Here is a 13,526-nt window from a genome sequence, read left to right as displayed (position 1 = left end):
TGCTGAGTAACAGCGACGAATAGTTGAATGGCCTCATTCTTCTCCATTTAAAGTTGTTGATGGGCTAAATAGACTTGCCTCAGTATAGGGAAGCTGCAAATAGTGCAGAACATTTTGGGACCATCAGAGAAATGCCCCTTTTTGACTTTATGATGGAGGGAAGCTGCTGATAACCCACAGTGCCTTATGGATGCTCAGTGTCTGCTTTCTTGGTCCTTTGGAAGTATACCTATTTCACAGGACATAGTGCCATATAACACAGTGAGTGACATCTTCAATATGAGGCTGAGACTTTGCCTGTGTGCTGGCTGCTCCTACAGATACTGTTAGTGACAAATACATCTGTGACAATAGTTTGGTGAGAATGTTTCCCCTTGTTACTTCCCCCATCACTTCCCACAGTCTATCTGCTGTCTAATGGAGACCTCACCCTGCCGAGGCATTGGTGGGACCATGGAATCACTCTTGGTGATGGACATGGTGTGGTGATGTACCACATAAGGAGTATGTTTTGTGTCTTTGTCCTCCTCAATGCTTCCTCGGATTTGTTTTCAACATCGAGGATGAGCTGATTCATCACTAAATGGTCGTGTGTAGGGAAGGAGATATCCACCATCAGATTTCCTTGACCATCTCTAATTTGTTTCCAAGTGATTTCCCGGGTTCTGTAATCAATTTTAGAGAATTTCAGGGTAACTCCATTCCTGACTGTATCACACGTTGCCCCCCACCACTGGTGGGTGTGTCTTGCCACTGTGTCCGGGTATACACAGGGATGGTGATATAGTTGCATGAAAAATTACCTAACTGGTCTGATTAGGTGAGTATGACGAAGTCAGACAGTTTCTTGACAGGTGAATATATGGAATACAATGGAGCAGGAAATAATGAGTAAATTCTGAATGAAAGGCACTCAGTATGTGTGTTGTATTCTCAAAACAGTAGGAGAGATTTAGTGCATACATTGAGGGAAGTGGATCTGATTTAACGGCATCAGAGGGACAGGGTGACAAGGTGACTGATATTGGGAACTGAATATCCAGAACATTTTACAAAACTGAAATGGAGGTCTGGTAGACGTATGAATAAGTAATAGAATATGTACGATTGGCAGAGTCTGTATTTTATTTTGTTCTGCAACATGCCAGTTGAGTTGAATTTAGGGAATGATTCCCTCCATGCGGCTGAGTGGGTCTCACCAAACTCAATGGGCAGAAGGGCCTTTCTGATGTGGGTCTTCCTGATTCTATCACAATCTATACCAGACATACCCTGGGATATTCTATAACCGACTTTCCCCAGAACAATCTGCAGCCGACATGTCCCGCAACATTCTGCACCCGAAAGCACCCTGAATAACCTCGGACCTACATTTCCCCAAACATCCGTATCTGACAATATTTCTGAACGGCGGGACGGTAGTGAAGGACGAGATCCCGTTCCAGGCAGAAGGAGACACTATTTGAGGTCCGCTCTGGCAGTTAAAGAGGGAAATACGTTTTATTTTCATTTATGTTTCTTCACGACAGAGGATTGAACACAATTTTGATGGAAAGACAGAAATTTACAAGCTCCATATGTCGTCAAGGAACTGGGAGAGAATCCTTCAGTACAGCAAAGTTTTCACCGTCTGCATTAAGAATTGGAAACAATTGACCTATGTCTGCTCTCGAATGGTCGTGTGTCGGAATTTTCAAAAAAACATCTGTTCTTATGGATGTGTGTCCGTGTGTATGTGGAGGGATAGTTTCTACTGTTTTGCATCACGTTTTTTTGAATATTTGAGACCTTTATATTTGTTACTCCAGTTACAATTATTCTAGAAAATCTCTGAATGCTATGACATACTTGTAGATCTCACTGAGTCCTCAATCAAACTTTGCTTCCAGGATGATTGATAACTTGTTTATTTTACTTCCTTACAGTTAACGTAATGACGATCTACATCCTGCTTTATAAAGATTGTGGATTGTCTCCATGTGTCAGACATTATCTGGGGGCCATGGCAGCTGCGGATCTACTGGTCATTATCCTCGACCTAATATTAAGACACATACCCATTCTTTATCGAGAACAGTCATATATTCTGATGCGCTCTATCCGAGTATGTCATATTCACGCCGTGTTGCTTTTTGCAGCTACTGACTGTTCTGTCTGGTTCACCGTCACATTCACCTTCGATTGAGGTGTGGCCATTTGTTGCCAGAAGGTGAAAACTAAATATTGCAGGGCGAAACCAGCGGCTGTACTTCTGGCAACAGTGACTGTGCAGAGTTGTTTAAAGAACACTTTCTGGTATTTTGTGCTCACAAATCGGTATCGGCTGGGGAACACACCCTGGTTTTGTTGGGTAACACTGGCTGTTCAATCCTCTCGTGTCTGGCTCACAATCGAGATCATCCACAACATTCTGACCCCGGTACTATCATTTCTCCTGATTCTGCTGTTCAACGTTTTCACTGTCAGACACTTTTTAGTGACTAGCAGAGCCCACCGGAGACTATGGGCTCACACCAATGAGAACGTTCAGTGTGACACAGAAATGAAAACTTGAAGAAAATGTATTCTACTGTTTGTGATCTTGGCCAATTTCATCCTGTTGTGGTCACTTTTAATGGTGTATTCCATATGGGGGCGAATGCGGTATATCCTGTATACCCCTGTGTATCTCCATCCTTTTGTGTGGGAAATGGGCTTCATGCTGCAGCTGTTCAGTTGTTGCACAAACACCGCGATTTATGCCATAACCCAGACAAAGTTCAGACAGCAACTGAAGAATGTGCTGAAATATTCCTTTATTCAAATTCATGAATCATTCAATATCATTCATTAATCAATCCATCCGGGACTTTATAATTTCAGTTCAGCGCTTAAGTAACGAAGCAGCTTGATGCTATGGAAACAGATTGAGTGTAGTGGTGGTTTGTCCAACCTTATCTCTGAACGGCTTACAGCGGCCGTTCACTGAGTCTCTCAATTCTGAGATCAGTCAGAAAAGGCACCATCCCACTGACGGCACCCATCACTTTCATTGCAAAAGAATAAAAAGTGTACCTTAAAATGTATCAAGCAGCAAAATGAGCTATATTGTTGTTTTGCTTTCTGTTGATGAAGCTGATCTGTCGAGAGACAGACACAGCCCCGAGTCCTGGTCATCAGTGAAGGGGAAGAAACGACGGTGGAGTGCAGGAGTTGGGTTCAATTCACTCCGTCTTTGTTTTCCCTTCTGGTGTTATTCACCCTGCCATATTCACCATCACTCAAACTCTATCTTGCACTCTCTCTACCTCCCAACATCCCCCTCCCATTCCGATTTACGTCACGCTGGTGTTCCCTTCCGTGGCGTTGGGTTCACAGGCTGCCGCTTGGAGTAAACAGTGTCAACGGTGTCGCAGTTTGTTGTGAGGAGAAAAGAATGATGATGGGTTCACAGGGTGGGGATGTGTTCACAGGTCGTTGCTAGTGGAAAAGAATTGCAATAATCCAAAGGCAGGGGAAATTGACTGGGGACGTGTTCACATGTCATTGCTAGAAGAATATAATGAGAATGGTTTCAGAGACCATTGCTGGAAGACCACTGTGGGGAATGAGTCAGTGCCTGTTGCTAGAAGAATAGAGTGGGCATGTGTTCACTGGCAGGCACTAGGTGAATTGAGTGGGGATGGCGACACAGGCCGCTGGCAGGAGAACAGTGTAGGGGTGAGCTCACAGTCCGTTATTGGGAAAACAGTGTGAGGATGGATCCACGGAGGTTTGTTAGGTGAACAGAGTTGGGTTGGGGTTACAAGCCATCGCTCGGGGAAGAGTGGAGATGTGTAACCTGGGTTTGCTCACAAAAACGTTGTGGGGATGGTTTCGCATGCCGTTGATAGGGAAGCAGAACGGAGATGCGTTTACAGTTTGTTCGTCGGTGAGAAGTATCGTGATAGATACACAGGCCTTTGCTAGGGAACAGTGTTGGGGTTGTGCTTCCAGACCGTTACTAGGGCCATGTGGCGTTGGGTTCACAACCAGTAGCTACGGGAGCAGAGTTAGCATAGAAAAACAGGCTATTGCTAGAAGACAGAGCAGTAATGCGGTCACAGGTCGTTGGGAGTAGAACAGAGAAGGGATAGGTGACAGTCCTTTACAGTGAAAACAGTGTCGCAATTGCTTCACAGGCTTTTGCTCGGGGTACAGAGTGGAGGTGTGTAACATGAACATTTCTATGTGAACAGAATGCGATTGGGTTCACAGGCACTTGCTAGAGGAATAGATTGGGATTGGTGTCACTGGCCATTGAAAGAACGACAGAGTGAGCTTGAGACCATGTGCTTTTTCTTGGTGAACAGAGTAGGGAATTCCTCACAGGACATTGGTAACAGTACAAATTAGGGATGATTTCACGGGCCATTTTGCAAGGAAAACATTGGTGATGGAATCACACGCCGTTGCAATGAGAACACAGTGAAGTTGGGTTCACAGTCCATTGCCAGGTGAAGAGTGTTCGGACTGGTTCACAGACCGTTGCTCAGGGAACTGAGTGGCGATCAGGTCACAGGTATTTGTTAGAGGAACAGAGTAGGGATGGGTTCGCCGACCATTGGTAGGGGAACAGGGTACGGATGAGTTCCAAGGGCTTTGCTAGGAGTTTGCGGTAATGATGATCTTTCAGGTTGTGGCAAGGAGAACAGATTCAACATGGGCTTTTTAAAGATTACTTACAGTGTGGAAACAGGCCGGTCGGCCCAACAAGTCCAACCAACCCGCTGAAGCGCATCCTACCCAAACCGATTCCCCTACATTTACCCTTTCACCTAACACTACGGACAATATGGCATGGCCAATTCACCTAACCTGCACATTTTTGGAATGTGGGAGGAAACCGGAGCACCATGAGGAATCCCACGCAGTCACGGGGAAAATGTGTGAACGTCACACAGACACAGAATTGAACCCGGGTCTCTGGCGCTGTGAGGCAGCAGTGCCAACCTCTATGCCACCGTGCCGCTTATAGGCCGTTGCTATTCGAATAAAAACGTGGATGGGATCACAGGCTGTTGCTTGGGCAAGAGAATTGGGATGGTTACACCGGTCATTGTGAGGGGAGCAGAATGACAATGGGGTCACAAGCCATTGCTAGTGGAAGAGTGTAGGGATTGGATGGCAGACTGTTACACGGAAAACGGAGTGGCAATGATGTCACATGCCGTTGTTAGTCGAACACAGTAGGAATGGATTCAATGTTCAATAAAGGGAATAAAAAGTGCGGACGGGTTCACATTCCATTCCTTGGAAAACAGAGAGGGGTTTGGTTCACAGGCCATGAGTACAACGACAGATTTGGGATGGGTTTACAGACCGTTGCTAGGGGAACAGAATTTGGATGGGTTCACAAGTTGTAGAAGGAACAGTGTAAGGATTACTTTAGAGACCGTTGCTCTAGAACATAATGGTGATTGGTTCACTGACAGTTGCTAGGGGAACTCAAAGAGAATGAGTTCACAGGCTGCTGCGAGCACAGCAGAGTGAGGATGTTTTCAGAAACTGTTGTAGGGAGAACAGAGTGTGGTTTGGTTCACACGCCATTTCTTGAAAAGCGGAGTGGGTCTGTTTTCACAGGCCGCTGTTCAGAGAGCACAGCGTGGAATGGTTCACAGTATGTAGTGCAGAGAAGAAACTGAGGATGGGTTCACCGGCCATTGCATTGGGAACAGTGTAGAGAAGTGTTCATTTGTCGTTCCTATGGGAAGAGAGAGAGAGGATTCAGGAACTCTTTCTGGGAGAACATTGTGTGCATTTGTCCACAGGCCGTTGCTGGGGAAAGAGATTTGGGATTGGTTCACAGACTGGAGCTCGGGGGAAAAAAGCGATGGTGTTATAGGCCGTTGCAAGGAGAACAGAGTTCGGCTGGTATTACAAGCCATTGATTCAGGAAGAGTTTGGCGATGGGGGCATAGACTGTTGCAACGAGAACAAAGTGGGGCTTCGTCCAGAGACCATTGCTAGGGGAAGACAATTGGAAATTGCTTCGCAGACCGTATCTAGGGAAAAAGGATGGCGATGTGGTCACAGGCAGTTGTTAGGAGAACAGAGCGGGGATGGAGTCACAGACTGTTGTTCGGAACAAAACGCGTGGGCGTGACTTCACAGGCAACTGCTAAAAGGAAAGAGTTCGTATCAGTTCACAGGCCGTTTCTAGGAGAAGAGATTGGGGATATTGTCACAGGGTGGTTCCAAGAGAACAGAATCGGGATGCGTTCGCAGGTCGTTGCACGTAGCTGAGTATTTGGATTGGTTCACTGACCGTTACTAGGGGAACAGAGTGGCGATGGGGTCACAGGCCGCTGTTAGGAGAACAGAGTGGTGATAGATCCACAGACAATTGCAAGGGGAAAACATTGGGAGTGGATTCATAGACCATTGGTAGGGGAACGGAACGGGGCTGGTTCAGGATGTTGCGAGGAGGTCCGGGTCGGGATGTGGTTACAGGTCGTTGCCAGGCAGAGTGGGATGGGCTTAGAGGTCATTGATAGGGGAAAAGAGTGTCCATGGGATCACAGACTTTTGCTAGGAGAAAAGCGTGGGGTGAGTTCATAAGCAATTGCTGGAAGTACAGAGTTGGTATCGGTTAATAGGCCCTTACTGGGAGAATGGAGTATTGAAATGTCACAGGATGGACAACAGAGAACGGAAGGGTCCACAGGTCATTGCTAGTGGAAGAGCGTGAGGATGGCTTCAGAGGCTGATGCTGGAGAACAACGCGGCGATTGGATGACAGGCAGTTGCTCGGGGAACACAAGGAGATGGGCTCCCTGGCTGTTGCGAGGGAAACAGCGCGATGACGGTTTAAGAGACGATTGCCGGGAATACAGAGTGTAGATGTGTTTTCGGGCCATTGCCATGAAAGCAAAGTAGGTCTAGTTTTACAGGTCGTTGTTCGGAGAGCAGAGTGCGGACAGTGTCACTGTATGTAATGAGGAGAAGAGAGTGAGGATGGATCCACAATCCCATTTGATTAAAAGCAGACGAGGGATGTGTTGATAGGCCGCTCATGTGGGAAGACAGAGAGAAAGACTTCAGAGACAGTTGCCAGGAGTACTGACTGAGGAAGGGAACACTGGTCGCTGCCAGGAAAACAGAGTCGGGATGGGTTCACAGGCTATTCCTAACAGGAATGAGTGGAGATAGGCTCACAGGCCATTGCTAGTGAAGCATTGACAGATGGGGTCGCAGGTCGCTGTCAAGAGAAAACAGTGTAGATGGGTTCATAGACCATTACTGGGAGAACACAGTGTGAATGGTTTATCAAGCAGTTGTTAGTGGAACAGAGTAGGGATGTGTTCCCAGGACATTGCTACGAGATCGGAGTGGGGGTGGGCTACCGGACATTGCTGGGCGATAAGAGTGGGCATGCGTTCATCGGCCGCAGTTAGCGGAACACATGATGGATGGGGTGACAGGCCGTTGCTTGGGGCTCAGAGTGGCGATTTGCTCACAGCCCGTTGCTGGATGAACAGGGTGGGAATGATTTCCGAGACCGTTGCTAGGAGAACAGAGGTGGAGGTGGGTTTACAGGCCGTTACTTGGAGACCAGTGTGAAGATGGGTTCACAGGCTATTGCTCAAGGAAGAGAGTTAAGATTGATTCAAAGGTCGTTACTCAGGAAAAAGACAGGGGATGGATTCATAGGCAATTGGTTGGGGAACAGAGTGGGGGATGTGTGCAAAGGATGTTTCCAGGAGAACAGATTGGGAATGTGTTCTCAGTCCGTTTAAGTGCCCTTCAACAAGCCAAGCCAACAATTGTTGCAGGCAGTGATTTCCATGACCCTATGACTCTGGGTAAAGATACGACCTTCGACATCTGTCCAATACTTATCACCCTCAATCATTCGCTATTTCACCTCGTTGAAGCCATGACCATCCATGGAAAAATGCTTTCACTGTCCACCATATATAACTGTGTGATTATTTTACATGTATCAATTAAGTCACTTCTCAACCGTCTTCTCTCTGATGAAAACAGCCTCAAGTCCCTCCGCCTTGGCTCTCGTACCTTCCCTCCAAACATGTACGCAGTAGTTTAAGTGTGGCCACAGCAAATTTTGTACAGTTGCAGCATGACTTTGTGGCTTTGAAACTCAATACCTCTAACAATAACAGGTAACACGCCATGTACTTTCTTAACAACAATAAGCAAACTGGGTGGCAACTTTCAGGCATCTGTGTACATGGACACCGAGATCTCTCTGCTCTTATACATTAAGACTTTTACCATGAGCCGCAATTTATTTAGTCCTGTTACTTCTTCCAATGTCAATCACCTCACACTTTTACGCATTAAACTCCATTTGCTACTTCTCAGCCCACTTATGCAGCTTATCTATTTCCCTCTGTAACATGCAACATTTTTCAGCATTATTCAGAAATCCACCGACCTCGGTGTCATTCGCGTATTTACTAACCCATCATTCTATGGGCCCATTTCGGACATTTATAAAACTGACAAGGAGCAGTGACCCCTGCGTACACCCATAGCAAGTGAACTCCAGGATCAACATTTCCAATCAACCACCACCCTCTCTCTAATTTTAGCTAGTCAGCTTATTATCAAAACCGCTAATTCACCATCAATCCTATGCCTCCGTATTTTGTGCGGTCGCCAACTGTGGGGAACATTGTCGAACACCTAACTGAAATGCATGCACAGCACATCAACTGCTTTACCCTCATCCACCTGTTTATTTGCCATCTAAAATAATTCAATAAGATTGGTGATACACGACCTACTCTTCGCAAAACCGTTTTTACTATCTCTAATGAACATATTCCTCTGGAGATGGTTATAAATGCCATCTCTTAAAACATTTTCCAACACTTTACCCACAACCGAAGTCAGGCTCACTGGTGTAAGCTTTTCAGGTAGCCTCTCATCCCTTTCTTGACCAAGGGAGCAATTTTTTTTATCCTGCAGTTTTCTAGCACTCTTCCTGTAGACAATGATGACATATAGATCAAAGCCAATGGTTCTGCAATCTTCTCCCTGGCTTTCCAGAAAATTATAGGGATGATGGGATCCAGCCCGGTGACTTATCCAATTTCGGACTCCCAAGAATTGCCAATATCTCTTCCTCGTGGAACTCAATCACGTGTAGTCTAGTAGCCGGCATCTTAGTATTCTTCTCGACTGTAATGTCTTCTTCTAGTGTGAAAGCAGATAAAGTTTATTTAATTAGGGCTTCCCATACCTCATTGGACTCCGCGTACAATTTTCCAAAACTATACTTGACTGGCCCTAATTATTCTCTCGTATTTATTTTTAGTTCTGAAATACCTGTATAAATCTTTAGGGCTTTCATTGATCCTGTCAGCCAACGACTTCTCATGCCCCCTCCTACTTTTTCTTAGCTCTCTGTTCAGGCTAATCTTGGCTAATTGTAACTCTCAACCGCCCTGACTGAGGCTTCACGTATCATCCTATATTATGCATTCTTCTTGCTCTTGACAAGAATTTAGCTGCCCTAGTTAATGAAGGTTCGTCGCTCGATTACTTCCGCAGTGCCTGATTATAACACACTTTTCAAGGGCACGAAGGAGCTGTAAGGATAATAAGCTCCACATTCAATTGTTCCCATCTCCTGTGGTATCCTTCTCCATCGTATGCACCCGAAATCTTGCCTAATCGCATCATAATTGCCTTTCCTCCGGCACTGAATCTTGCCTACTTCATATACCTATCCTGTTCTAACGTGAAAGTAAACATAACCGAATTGTGTTTACGCTCAGGAAAGTGCTTATACTTCCAATTGAACACCTGGCCTTGTTAAATTCGCAGTGTTAAATCCAATGTGGATTTGCCCCTTGTTGGCTCGTCTACTTACTCTGTCAGGAAACAATCTTGCACACGTCGGACATAAACTGACCCATTTAAAGCACTCGAACTCTAGTTTTTCCAGGCAATATTTGGAAAGTTATCGGCCTCCATAACAACCGGCATGTTATTCACGCTTCTATCCAGAATCAGCTTTGCTATCCATTCCTCTACATCGCTCGATCTATTCGAAGCCCTGGAGATAACTACCAACAGTTTGACCGCTCATTTCGTACTTCTACCCACAACAGGAAGTACCTCAGTAGGCGAGTCCTCAAACATCTTTTCTGCAAGCATTATACTGTGATTGACTGACAATGCCACTCCTCCCACCTTTTACCATCTTCTCTGTTCCTACTGAACACATAAATCCCGGAAACTGCAACAACCATTCCTGTCCCTGCTCTATCCATGACCCAGAAATTGAAACAACATGGTATGTCTGGGTACCAACCCATGCTGCAAGTTCACCTACCTTATTCCGGATGCTCTTGGAGTTGAAGTTGACCGGCTTCAAACCACATTCCTGCTTGTCGGTGAACTCTTGCGACCTTGAAATCTCATTTCTGACCTCACTTCTCTCAAACTCTCTATAACGGAACTACAATCTCGGTTCTCATGCCCAGCTCAATTAAGTCAACCCCTCCCATAGAGCATTAGAAACTTTCCCCCAAGGATAAAGGTACTCCACTAGTTCAGCTCCAGACTATCCTGCTTGTAGATGTCCCACCTATCCCAGAATAAGCCCCAAATATCCATGTATCCGAAACTCTAACTCTAAACATCCCTGGAGCCACACGTTCAATTCCACTCTGTCTCTGTTCCTCGCCTTGCTAGCATTTCGCACAGGCAACAAACCAGAGATAACAGCTCTGTTTATTGTCACGCTAAACTTCCCGCGTAGCTCCCTGTATTTCTGCGTAAAATCCCCATCCCTTTTCCTACCTATCTCGCTGTCGACGATATGAACCATGTCTTGGGGCTGCTTCCCCGACATCTCAAGGATCCTGAAAACACAGTCCACGAAGTCACAAACCCTGGCATCTGAGAGACAACAAACAAACCGTGAGTCTCTCGTTCACAAAGAACCTCCTATTTGTCCCAATCATGACGCAGTGCACAATGACTAATGCTATGATCATCTACCCCCTTCCCTTCTCAGCAACAGGTTTAAATGCTATGCCAGAGCCGTGTGTCCCATTGTTTAACCCTGGTATGGTGTCCTTCCGAACAGTATCCAAAATGAGACACTTATTATTGAGGGGACTCACCACAGGAGTTCCTTGCACCGCATGCCATTTCCCTTTCTGTCCCCTGACTGTAAGCCAGCTGCCTTTATCTTGCACTTGAGGTGGGACTCCCTACTTGTAACTCCTCTCGTTAACCCTCTCCGCCTCTTGAATTATCAGATGTTTATCCAAAACTGGTTCCCGTTCCCTTACATGGAGCTGGAGTTGGGTTCACTTCCCGCAGATGATGTCAGCAGGGAAAACAGTGGTGAATCATACCTCTCACGTTCTGTGGGAGGAATGATCAGTTGCCCTAAACTCCATTCCTGCGATAATAAATTCCCAAAGAGACTGTAGAAAAAAAAATCCAGAGCACACAACTTTTTTTTTTGATTAGAGGAGGAGGGTGTGCCGGAGACATGACCTACGTAGTGCTTCTCGTACTACTCACACCCAAATATATTAGTTCATCCAATCTGCAGTCCTGCGTCCACTCCTGTTCAGTTTGTGAGCCGCATGTTCACGAAGTATGCATTTAGGTCAGTAATTCACCTTACCTGGTCGACGCTCTCGATCTTCCTGCTGCTGAAACAACGAATTAACAAGATGTTGCGAGGCACAGACAGTGTGGATATGTTCTGGATCAGTGGTGCTGGAAGAGCACAGCAGTTCAGGCAGTATCCAACGAGCAGCGATATCGACGTTTCGGGCAATAGCCCTTCATCAGGAATAAAGGCAGTGAGCCTGAAGCGTGGAGAGATAAGCTCCTAGCTTATCTCTCCACGCTTCAGGCTCACTGCCTTTATTCCTGATGAAGAGCTGTTGCCCGAAACGTCCACTTCGCTGCTCGTTGGATGCTGCCTGAACCGCTGTGCTCTTTTCGCACCACTGATCCAGAATCTGGTTTCAAGCATCTGCAATCATTGATTTTACCAGTGTGAATATGTTCACAAGTTATTGCGAGGTAACTAGAGTGGGAATGATTCCACTGGCTGTTACTTAGTAAACAGAGTGGGAATGGTTTCATAGGCTATTACTCCATAAATACAGTGGGAATGGGTGCACATGCCTTTTCTGGGGAAAGGTTGTGAATTATGATTCACAGACGGAAACCAGTGGAATAGGGTGCAAGATAATTTAACAGGTAGTTGCAAGGCGAACAATGTGTCAATGGAGTTATAGGCCTTTGCTGGAAGAATAAACGTTGTGATGGGATGACAAGTATTTCAAGAGGAAAAGAGCATGGATGGCATCACCGGACATTGACGACATAATAGAGTAGGCGTTAGTAATTCGACTTTTGTTCGAAGAAAACAGTGAGTTTGGCTTCACAGCTGGTTGCCTGGGAAATATAGTCAAGAATGGTTTCACAGAAAGTTGATTGATCAGCAATATGGGGATGGCTTCACAGGCCTTGCAAGGAGAACAAAGTTGGGATAAGTTCACAAACCATTGCTCGATGAAAAGAATGGCGAATGGGTTCACAGGCCAGCGCTAGGAGAATTGAGTCGGGATATGTTCACTGAACATGGCTAGGAGAACACAGTGGGGATGGGTTCACAGGCCGCTGCTAGTCGAATAGAGTGATCATGGGGACATAGGCCGCTGCCAGGAGAAGAGAGTGAGGAACGATTCACGGGCCGTTGCTAGGTGAACAAATGCATGGTGGTGTCAAATGCATTTAGATTAGATTAGATTAGATTACTTACAATGTGGAAACAGGCCCTTCGGCCCAACAAGTCCACACCGCCCCGCCGAAGCGAATCCACCCATACCCCTACCCCTACATTTTTTACATTTACCCCTTACCTAACATTACGGGCAATTTAGCATGGCCAATTCACCTGACCTGCACATCTTTGGACTGTGGGAGGAAACCGGAGCACCCGGAGGAAACCCACGCAGACACGGGGAGAACGTGCAAACTCCACACAGTCAGTCGCCTGAGGCGAGTATTGAACCCAGGTTTCTGGCGCTGTGAGGCAGCAGTGCTAACCACTGTGCCACCGTGCCGCCCTGGGAACAGAGTACGAATGGGTTTAGAGGCCATTGCTAGGGAAACAGAGTGAGGATTGGATCACAAGCCATTGCTCAGAGAACAGAGTAGAGATAGGATCACAGACTGTTAGGAGAAAAACAGAATGCAGATGGGTTCACGGGGCTATACAAGGGAAACAGAACCGGAAAAGGGTCAGAGCCTGTTGCGAGGGGGTTCAGAATGAGGATTGGGTCAGAGGTCTGACCTTGGAAAGCAGCCTGGATATGGATTCAGTGCACGTTGTTCGGGGACCTGTGTTGGGATATATTCACAGGATGTCGATAGGACAATTCTGTGTTGATCGGTTCACAGTCGCTTGGTAGGCAAAGAGAGTGCGAATGGTTTCACAGGTCGTTACGAAGAGAAAAGAGCCAAAGATTGGTCACAGGTAGTTTCTGGGGGAACAG

This window comes from Chiloscyllium plagiosum, unplaced genomic scaffold, assembly GCF_037043375.1.
Source record: "Chiloscyllium plagiosum isolate Xiang-an unplaced genomic scaffold, Cpla_swu_hap1 HiC_scaffold_14, whole genome shotgun sequence".
Lineage (NCBI taxonomy): Eukaryota > Metazoa > Chordata > Chondrichthyes > Orectolobiformes > Hemiscylliidae > Chiloscyllium > Chiloscyllium plagiosum.
The sequence above is the reverse complement of the archived record's forward strand: the minus strand, read 5'-3'. Positions refer to the sequence as shown.